Genomic DNA, 11,004 nt, shown 5'->3' on the forward strand with positions numbered 1-11,004 from the left:
CAAAATGCTCTAGTATCTATCATAGTCACTCGATGCAGTGATGTCATTCCTCCCCAACCCCTCTCACTGCTGGGAATGGAGAACACTGGTAGGGGTTTGCCCCCTCATAGTAGGCAAAGGGTAGCTCTCAGTTTAGTGTAGTGGTTAACAGCAGCAGGCTCTAATCTGGAGAACCAGGTTTGATTTCCCACTCGTCCACATGCAGCCAGCTGGGTGACTTTGGGGGTCAGTCACAGTTCTCTCAGAGCTGTTCTCTCAAGAGCAATTCTCTCAGCCCCACTTATCTCACAGGCAGTGTTCCCTCTAAGCTGAGTTAGTGTGAACTAGCTCACAGTTTTTTAGCCTCCAGCTCACAAATTTTGGTCTTAGCTCAGGAAGGATGGCTCTAGAACAAACTAATTTATGTAGTAGTGAAATCAATTGCTCACAATTTTAATGCCAGCAGCTCACAAAGTAGAATTTTTGCTCAGAAGACTCCACAGCATAGAGGGAACATTGCTCACAGGGTGTCTGTTGTGGGGAAAGGAAGGGAAGGAGATTGTAAGCAGCTCTGAGACTCCGAGTGAAGGGTGGGGTATAAATCCAACTCTTCTTCTTCCTCCTCTTCCTCTCCTTCTCCTGGTACTGCCTCCTGTGTGCTTGTTTCTGCTCTCAATTATACATCTCTAAATACAGAGATATTACAAAAGCAGTAATAGCCTTCACTACTTTCTCTTTCAAAGTCTGGCTAAGGGCCAAACTTCACGTTACATTTTACATGAGTCACCATGGACATTTGCAGCCACACTGAAACTGCGAGTTCCCAGTGACGACTTTGTGTAGAAGCATCACAGGGGCTCAGTTTGGATCAGGACCGCAGCATGGGAGGAGGAGGGGCTGCCTCCCCTGCATCCCACTGGTTTCCCAAACCGAAAGGTCCTGGGGGGATTATTTACCCCATAGGTTGCTGCACGTTTTAGCATTCACTGGACATGCTTCTCTGTGCTGCTTGGGGAAATGGCATAGGGGGAGGCAGGAGGCCCTCCTCTCCCTGTGCCACTGTCCCAAACCAAATTGGGCCCTGCAGTATTTTTACAGGGAGTTTCTACCAGGCATTTGCAGCTGGCTGCAAGTCCACATGGCAAACTCATGTAAACTGTAGTTTGGCTCAAAGGGGGAAGATGGACCGTCATTTAAAGTGGGGGTGGAAGTCATTTTTGAACATGCATGGAGAACAGAAGTCTCTTAATGCAGTGGCCATGTGTTAAGCCACTTCCATCGCACATTAGAATGTTTGCCATCAGCCTGTGCAAAGCTGCCCTGGAATGTTCTAGGCACGTGCATTTGTTTGCAAAGCAAAGGGGAAGAGGAAAGGGAATCTGTTTTGTTTCGTTCATTAGTATAGCAAAAATGAACAGGCAAAACAACAAAGAAACAACTGCCAGTCGTTTGTTTATTGTTTCAGACTCCATTCCTCATTCCTCCTCTTCTCCTGCCTCTCCTCTCCTCTCCACCCCGCTTTGATACTGGCTGGGGCTACCACTACCTCTTCCATCACTGCTGCTAGCCAGGCCCAGCAGGCAGAAGGCTGTTAATAAGCAAAGCAACAGATGGATGAGTAGGAAGGGAATCAGCCCTCTCCTCTTCCTTGGCATGTTGGGTACAGTAAGGCATCAGAAACAACATTTGAGGCACCCATGGAGGCAAGGAAAGAGAGAGATTCTCTTCTCCTTTTAGAGAAGAATGGAGAACAGGGATTCCCAGCCTGGTGCCCATGGAAGCCATTTTGTCTGCTGATGTGTTTCCTGATGGCTGCTTTGGTCTTGCCCAAAGTGTCTCTCCCACAAAGTACAGAGCCCATCCTGGCTTCCTTCACCTGTAGGTGCTTCAGCATGGCTCAAGAGGCATTACCTTTGGGTCTGCAGGGACCACCCATTGGGCAATATCTGTCTCCATCATAAGATGATAAACTAGCCTGGAACTTCCTGACACTTCAAAGGCGCTTCTCCATGTTAGTGGCCTAATCCCCACTGTTTTGACCAGTAAATTCTCTTTTCCATTTTATTTCTCTTTTGTGCAGAGCGACTCTTTCTTGTGCCACTTTTTCAACATTATTTGTACTCCAATAAATCAATGTTATGTGCTTGTTGTAGCATAAATGGCATGTTTTGGGTGTGCGAATACACATACGGTTTGTCTCACAGGCGTACCACATGCATACCTGATACAATCAAGTTTACAAAACCTGCAGCAAAATGCTGTCAAATATATAATGGAATATAAAAAGAAATGAAATAAGGAATATTTATGCAGCCTTATCCCAGACATAGCCCTGCAAAAAAATTCTGAGAGATGGGGAGGAATTCTTAAGCAAGAACTCTGAATTCCTTGTGGAAAAAAATTCTGACTACTGTTTTCCTAATTCAGTTTGAAATGTGGTGTTGGTGTCAGGTTGCCAGTCTCCAGGCAGGGCCTAGCGATCTCCCAGAATTACAACTTATCTCCAGGCACCACTGGTCAGTTCACCTGGAGAAAATGGCCATTTTTGATTAGCTCACCTGGAGAAAATGGCCATTTTGGAAGGTGGACTGTATGGCATTATACCCCACCGAAGTCCCTCACCACCCCAAACTCCACCATCCTCAGGCTCCACCCCCAAAATCTCCAGATATTTTCCAACCTGGAGCTGGCAACCCTATGTTGGAGGAGAGTTTTAGAACTTTCCCTAGCTGCCATAAGAGGGTTCTAGACCAAATCAAGCCTGAACTTTCCCTAGAAGCTAAAATGACTAAACTGAGGGGTTGTTGTGCTTCAGTCACATTATGAGAAGGCAAGAGTCCCCGGAAAAGACAATAATGCTATGGAAAGTTTAAGGCAGTGGGAAAAGAGGAAGACCCAACATGAGGTGGACTGACTCAAAAAGGAAGCCACGACCCTCAGTTTGCAAGACCTGAGCAAGGTGGTTAATGAAAGGATGTTTTGGAGGTCATTAATTCATAGGGCCACCATATGTCAGAAGCAATGTACGGTCTTCTTCGACAAGAGCCGTAATGAGAGGGGTTTGTACAATCCATCGGGAAAATGGTCACTTTTTTAAAAGAAAGAAATGACCTCTTGATATAAAGTTAAAAAGCAGTTAACATTCTTTTCATAGTCAAAGATCGGTACTTAGTAATCTCAGTCCTTTTCTTTGAGTTGCCTCCCGATACAAATTATCTATGTAATTAGCACTACTCAACTAAATAGTTAATATAAGGGCACATTAAAAAGTATTACTGAACTGTTTTTCTAGAATGCTTTTCTTAATGTCGCTCACCAAGTTGACAATGTTTGTATTGCTCTGTTACATTTGAAAATTTTAATGGAATTTTTGAAAATTTTAATAAAACTTTTGAAATTTTTAATAAAACATTTGAAAATTTTAATAAAAATATGTTTTTTAATGTCAGAAGCAATGGGACTGCATGTTAACACACACACAACTCAATTTCCATCCCAGCGTGGGAGAACTTCCCCTCTACAGGCAGGCTAGTGTAATGGTTAGAGCATCATACTAGGGGAGAGGAGACCTGGCTTCATATCTGTACTCAGCTTATGGTACCATCACTCTCCTTCTCTTATCTCTCAGATTGTTATGAAGACAAAATGCCCGGGGGGACCCACAGCTGTAAGCTCTTTGAAGGAATGAGGGAATCATAGTGTGATTCCTGGGTAGGCTAAGAGAGAGTAACTGGTCACCCACTTAGCATTGTGGCTCATCAGGGAGTTGAACCCAGGTTTCTCTAACACAGACCCATTGGTCCAACCACAACACCACACTGCCTCTCTGGTAAATTAATTGGGCATAAAGTCAATAATGTAAAAACAGCCAGCCTCTCTTTTGGCGCTCCTATGGTACAGCTGGTATGCTTAAAATATATACAGCTCTCCGTGTGTGTGGTACTGAGAGGGGGCAGCATTGTAGCCTGTCAGCCAAGCCCTTCAGCAGACACTCTTGGGCCTGGCAACTCCTCCCCTTACTTTTCAACAGCTCCACAGCCCGCCCTCCCCTCTCTCTTGGCACACGGGGAGGCATTTTTCCCAGCACTCTAATCTAACAGCCCCACTGGGAATGTTTACAGCATACTGCCACTTGAAACATCTTATCAAGGCCTCCTGGTATCTCCTGCCACTCAGGAACTGATATTCACTCAGCTGATCAATTTATAGAGAGGGAGGGGGGAGTTTTAGAGGAATAGCCCAGGCCTTGACCCAGAGCTGATGGCCAACCACCCCAGAGAAAGCCAAGGCTTCTGGGTAGAAAACTAGCCCCCTCCTCCTCATGATTTCTTTGGGCATCTTTCTAAAGCATTTTGGGATCTGCTCCAGTGATGGTCTTCCAACAAAACAGGTGCATGGGGTTTTTTTAATGCTGGATTTTAACTAATGTCTTTAAATATTTTGGGGTTTTATCATTTTTTATTTTGTAAAGTGTCTTGGACAGACTCCTGGAGAGGTGGCATGCATTTTTTCTAAATTAAAAAAAATAGGCTCACAGAACACTTACCCAGCAGTCCCCCACTCTTAAGACTTACAAGCCATATTAGGCAGTGATGCCCTAATTAATCCTTCAATAGGCAATCCAGAATTCTTGCAGGTTATTGGTTTTTTAATGGGGCTAAAAAAAGTCTCATACTTTGTATGAAGGCCCTTGATTATCATACATACATTTCATTTATTCATTTATCTACATAGATTTATATCCTGCTTTTCTCCACAATGGGAACCCAAAGTGGTTTACATCAGTCTCCTCTCCCTCATTTTAACCTCACAACAACCCTGCGAGGTAAGTTAGGCTCTGAGTGACTGACCTAAGATCACCTAATGAGCTTCCATGATACATGTTAGTCTAACCACTGCACCACACTGGGTCTCCTTATGTGAAAACGCCGGCCTATCTGACAGTTTTATTTCTGACAGCAAGGGGACTCTGCAAAATCAAGAGGACTGTACCACCTCAGTCTGCAGGTGCTGCTCAAGCCCTGCCTGGGTCGGCTTCTTGGCTACCCCAGGCAAACCTGGTGGCAGCAGCATGAATGGGGGAATGCCTCCTCCTATGCTACTCCAGCAGGACCCAAGGGAAGATGCAGAGGGAGCTCCTTTAGGGCACACCTTGGACCCTGGGCAGCAGCAGCAGTGCCAGTACACAAAGAGACAGCAGGTGCAACTTGCCTCCTCCCAAGTTTCCAGTCCATGCTGGTTTGGTACCCGGAACAGTCAAAAATCCAATGTCTTGTTCACAAGTTTCAGTAAATGCAAGTACCATCAGTACCTAGTGTGTAGTCATGATTTTTTTTATATAGACACGTAATTCTCATGTTACATTTAATGCATGTACAGCTGAACATGTGATTGAAACCCCACATTTATCCAGGTCCCTGGTTTCAGTTGCAAAGTGAATGTTCATTGGCTCTTTTCTTACCAACAGATCAGTGTGCATTTACCATAACTCATCAACTGGGCTTACAGTAGCCCTGTACAGATAACCGGTCTGTGCATTGACTGACCGCATGGGGAAGGACAGCAGGCACAAGCACAGTGGCATCTCTGCACAATGGTTGAATTGTCTGCATGGTGCAAACTCGAAGAAGAAGAGCACATGCATATGCTCCCTCGTCATGATCAGCAATGCTGCTTTCCAAACACGGCTGATCACAGGGAGGGAGCATACATGTGGACATTTCCTCCACGTGTTTGCACAGTGCAGATGACTTGTCGATTGCATGGAGGTGGGGGCTGAGGCCAACACACTGGTGCCTACCCTTTTCAAAAATAAATGCATTTTAGGAAGAATGAAAAACACAAATAATCAAGAAACTCCCAGAGTACGGGGCCAGGTGCAGTTTGGCGCCCCTAAGGGCCATCCCACTCTAGGCGATTGCCTAGTTCGCCTAGTGAGTGAGCCGGCCCTGGTGCCTACCCTTTCTCCCCATACAGTCAATGTGTGGACAGGTATTCTGTACAGGGCTCATATAAGGCAGCTTCATGTGCTCATATTTTCATTTGTGTTCTGTGTTCATAACTTAATGGCACAGTGTAACCAGTGGCTACTGTGAAGCTGCACAACCTCCATCTCATGAAGACTTGCCAAATTTTGAATGACAATAATGAATCCATTGTACTTCTTCTTCTTCGAGAATTTCTCCTTCTATAGTCTTCTTCGAGAAAGCTCCAAGGAGCTTATCCATGGATTTTTAGGCAGTCTCGCTTCATTTTACTTTATTTTTAGTTTACAGTATCTACAGTCAATGCAATCGAAAAGATGGAACATTCAATAAACAATGAAATAGGATTTGGGTTGTAAAACCAACCAGGTGTCTAAAAACTAGAACTGAAGCAAAGCGTAAGTATTAACATGACACATTAAATTATGCAAAATTGCACAACAGGATCCAACCCACAGCAAACCGTATACAGTAGTACAGATCACAGGCCCCAATAATTTATCCAAGGAACTTTATGAAGACTTTTGTACAATGCTACCCTATAGACTGCATAGGAAAGCCCTCTTGACTAATTCAGTTTTGCATAGTTTGTGGAAAGACAGGAGAGCGGGACCCTTCCTGACTTCCTCAGTCAGGCCATTCCACAAGGTGCAAGACACAATGGAGAAGGTACACGTATGGACCATTGTTGATCTTGCCCATTTGCAGGTTGGCACTTGCAGAAGGTCTTGCTTGGATGAGAAAAGCTATCATGGCAGAGCATTGGGGAGAGACAGTCTCGCAGATATGAGGTTCCAAGGCCATAAAGGACTTTGTATGTGATAGCCAATTCTTTCAAGTGAGCCCAGTAACTGAGGGCCAGCTGGAGGACTAACTGTACAATGGGAATAATATGCATGCACTGTTTAGATCCCCATAATAGCTGAACTGTGTCCTTCTGCCCCAACTGGAGTTTCCCCACTGATTTGGGGGAGGGGCAATCTAGAACAACCCTTCAGACCATTATTTCAGCCATTCATAGGGCTGTAGAAAAAACCATCAAGAACCACCTTTAGGGTTGCCTGCGGTCACCTGCACTGGGCTGCTGCCGTTTTGTGTATGAGGAGGACCCCTAGTGTTAGCAGATGGGTAGTGCAAGTGGTGGAAATTGGCTTGTTTTTCAAGCCTCTCTGCAAGCAACAATGTGTGAAATTCTGTAGGTCTCTGCCCAGCAACTAAATTTCCTGGAGAACCATTCTGAGAAGCAAACAGATGTTATTTGCCCAGCACCCCAGCACCTTTCCCCCAGAGGCCAAGCTCATGGAGGTCATAAACATGTGTCTGGGCTATACTACTTCAGGTTGCCATACTCCAGGAGGAGCCAGGAGTTCTCCCAGAATTGCAACTGATCTCCAGACTATGGAGATCAGTTTCCCTGCAGAAAATGGCAGTTTTGGAGCATATCCGGTGTCCCTACTGAACTGTCTTGCTTCCCCAAACTCTGCCCCCAAGGCACCATTACTAAATCTCCAGGAATTTCCCAAGCCAGATCTGGAAAAGAGCAAGAGTCCAGTAGCACCTTAAAAACTAACAAAAATATGTGGCAGGGGATGAGCTTTTGTGAGGGACTGCTCACTTCTTCAGATCCATGCCAGATCTGGCAACCCTAAAAACCATTTCAGACCACATATGAGGCCTAACAGGAAAAGAATCCTCCTCCAAGAGCAAGTAAGGTAAAGGTAAAGGTTCCCTTGCTCGAAAGCCAGTCGAGTCCAACTCTAGGGTTGCGGTGCTCATCTCCGTTCCAAACCAAAGAGTCAGCGCTGTCCGAAGACGTTTCCGTGGTCATGTGGCCGTGGTCATGACTAAACACCAAGGCTCAAGGAATGCTGTTGCCTTCCCACGGAAGTGGTACCTTTTTATCTACTTGCAATTTCTTGCTTTCGAACTGCTAGGTTGGCAGGAGCTGGAACTAGAGACGGGAGCTCACTCTGTCATGCGGCACACCCGGGTCTTGAACTGCTGAATTACTGACCTTCCACAGCCTGCAGTTCAGCGTCTTAACCACTTGAGCCACTGCAGCTCCATCCAAGAACAAGAGATTCCTACAAATAGAAACTTAGGATGTTAAGGAGAAGTCTGAGTTAGAACCTTTTCCTCTCCCCATCTGGATTTCTTTGTGGAGGGAGAACAGGGTCACCAGCTGTCATTTGTTGCCCGCCAGCACTTGGAGAGGCAGCAGAAGAAAAATGTTGCAACTGCAGGTGTCACACACAGCAGGGAAAACATTGAAGTGACGACACACAGTTGTAGGAATCGCTGGAAATTCTATGATTGTACCATAGAGTTTCTGGCAATTCTAAGAGCAACATGACATCCTAGAGTTGCCAATCTCCAGTTGGGGCCTGAAGATCTCCTGGGATTACAACTGATCTCCAGATGGCAGAGATCAGTTCCCCTGGGGAAAATAGCTTTTTTAGAGGGTGGACTTCATGGCATTATACCCTGCTGATGTACCTCCCATCCCCAAATCCCACCCTCCTCAGGCTCTGCTCCCCAAAATCTCCAGGAATTTCCTAACTCAGAGTTGGCAAGCCTAATACCAAACCTGTTGTTGTTGTTGTTGTTAATTGTCACAATCAGACATTTGACTGCCAGTCTATGACTGGTAAATGGTGTTTTGCAGTTCGAGATCTAGCCAAGTTCTTGGGAATAGCAGAGGTATTTTCACAGGATTCATGCTGTTCCAAGCAACACTGGAGCTGAGCTGGTGTTATTTGGTCAATGCACAGAATGTCCAGGTACTTCTTGAGACTTCTAGGCACTGCTCCAAGAGCTCCAATGACAACTGACATGATGGTAATCCCAAAAATGCTCCAACTCTATTTGTAGGTCTTGGTATTTAATGATCTTCTCCTGTTCTTTCTTTTTTATTCTGATGTCTCCTGGGATTGCAGCGTCAATGATCCAAACCTTATTTCTCATTTTTTTTTTACAGTTGTGCCATTATTGTCATGCTCCGGGTGTTTATCTGTTTGTAATTGCTATTATTGTCATGCTCCAGGTGTTTATCTGTAATTGGAAGTCCCAAAGAACCTTTGTTTCATCATTCCCCATGATCTTGTCTGGTTTGTGCTCCCATGAATCTCTGGCTAATGGTAATTTATCATCATCGTCGTCATCATCATCATCATCCCCATGATCTTTTCTCATTTGTGCTCCCATGAATTCCTGGCTAATGGTAAGTTGTTGTTGTTGTTGTTATCTCATAGAGTAAGCCTGGCTCCTTCCCTCACTCTCACTATGCATGCAACAGATATATTTAACAGCTGTTGGAAGACTTATCTCACTCTTCTATCTTGCCCCTTCTCCAATCTTCAGGTGGGCCAACTACCTTTACAAAAAATTAAAACATAGCATTAATTTGGACATTCGTTTATGACTACGTTTATTTGCTACCAGAGGAATCAGTTTAAAAGAGCCATGAATGTTCTCTGGGAATGGTATGGAGCTCAGTTTGCATAGCAGAAATTGACCTTTGGATCCAACCCTGATCATGCGCAGAGTGTTTACCAAGTAACCACAACTAGTCCCCATATATCTGGGATCAACGGTAAGAGCTTCCAAGCCAGAGAAAACCATACAGAAGCATGTGGCACCTTACAAACACATTTATTGTGACTAGAGAAACTTTTGTGAGCCCCTGGCTACTTCACTCCACCATCTTTTAGAAATTAACCACTGGGGCATTACGAAAGGATGGGTGGAGAAACAGGGGTTTGCTGCATTCACTGGCTGGACCAAAGCTTGGCTGCCGACTTGCGAAATAACTTTAGAATGACAGCAAAACTATTTACCAGACTCAAACTGTTCTCCAGGCACCAGCACCCCCTTCCTGCACATACACCAAAGTTTCCAGGGCTAACAGCGAAAGTTGCTGCTTTCCCACCATTTTCAGAGCTTCTTACTTTCTGTCCTGGATCTGGTCAAGAACTGGAAAGGGCCTTCCCATGCAGCAAGAGTCATGGGGTCACCGATCTCCACGTGGGGCCTGGAGTTCTTCCAGAATTAGAACTCCAGACTACAGAGATCAGTTCCCTTGAAGAAAATCACAACTTTTGAGGGCAGACTCTATGGCAACACATCACTCCCGAGATCACACCCTTCCCCAAACTCTGCTCCCCCCGGGCTCCACCTCCAAATCTCCAGGAATTTTCTAGCTCAGAATTGGCAATCCTAAGAGTTATCTCTAAGTCGAGCCAACATTCTTATTTGCTCTCTGCCAGGGATAACTCCAGGAGTGGACCTGTTATGTGAGGCAAGGATTCCTGCAACAAAGAATCAGACCTTGGTGGTCCCCCATCCAAGGACCCACCAGGGCTGACCCTGCTTTGCTTCCAAGTTCTGGCGAGAACAGGCTAGCCTGGGCCATCCAGGTCAGGGCTTTGTAGTTGGGTTTTTTGAAGTAACTTGCCTCCTACTGAACTTTTTAAAAATCACATCTTAATTTTTGTATTTTTATTTGTGCTGCTTCAGATTTAATGCCGGTGTCCAGGGGTCATTTCCTGCAGGAGCGCACAGGAGCGGAGCTCCGGCAGTAAAGAGCCCAGGGGTCTGGTGATCTGCCCCACACATCTGTGTTGAGAATGCCAGAAACAAAGATTTAAAAAAACCAAAATCAATATTCAGAATCAAACTATTCAAACTCTGCTCTGGCCTAAACGACAGTATCCCTCTGTCCCACCCACTGGCTCCCTGCAGAACCGAGCACTGATGTCATGGGACGCAGGGTGAGGCACATCTCTAACAGCTTATGGCATGGGGTGCAAGGAATCCAACCGAAGACCAGAATCTGCTGAAAAGGCAATGCCCCTTGGGTGTTTCATTACTAAACTAGAGGAAGATTTACTAAAGAAAACAACAACAACACAAAAGAACGCTGACTTTAAAAACTCATTTTTACATTTGAGAGGTCATGTAACTTAAAAGCAACTGGGATTTTACCCTGCTATAAATGGCCAGCGCATGCTCAGTTCTCAAGCAGCAACAGAATCCAGGGGAA

The sequence above is a fragment of the Gekko japonicus genome, unplaced genomic scaffold, assembly GCF_001447785.1.
Source record: "Gekko japonicus isolate JY-2015 unplaced genomic scaffold, Gekko_japonicus_V1.1 scaffold297, whole genome shotgun sequence".
NCBI lineage: Eukaryota > Metazoa > Chordata > Lepidosauria > Squamata > Gekkonidae > Gekko > Gekko japonicus.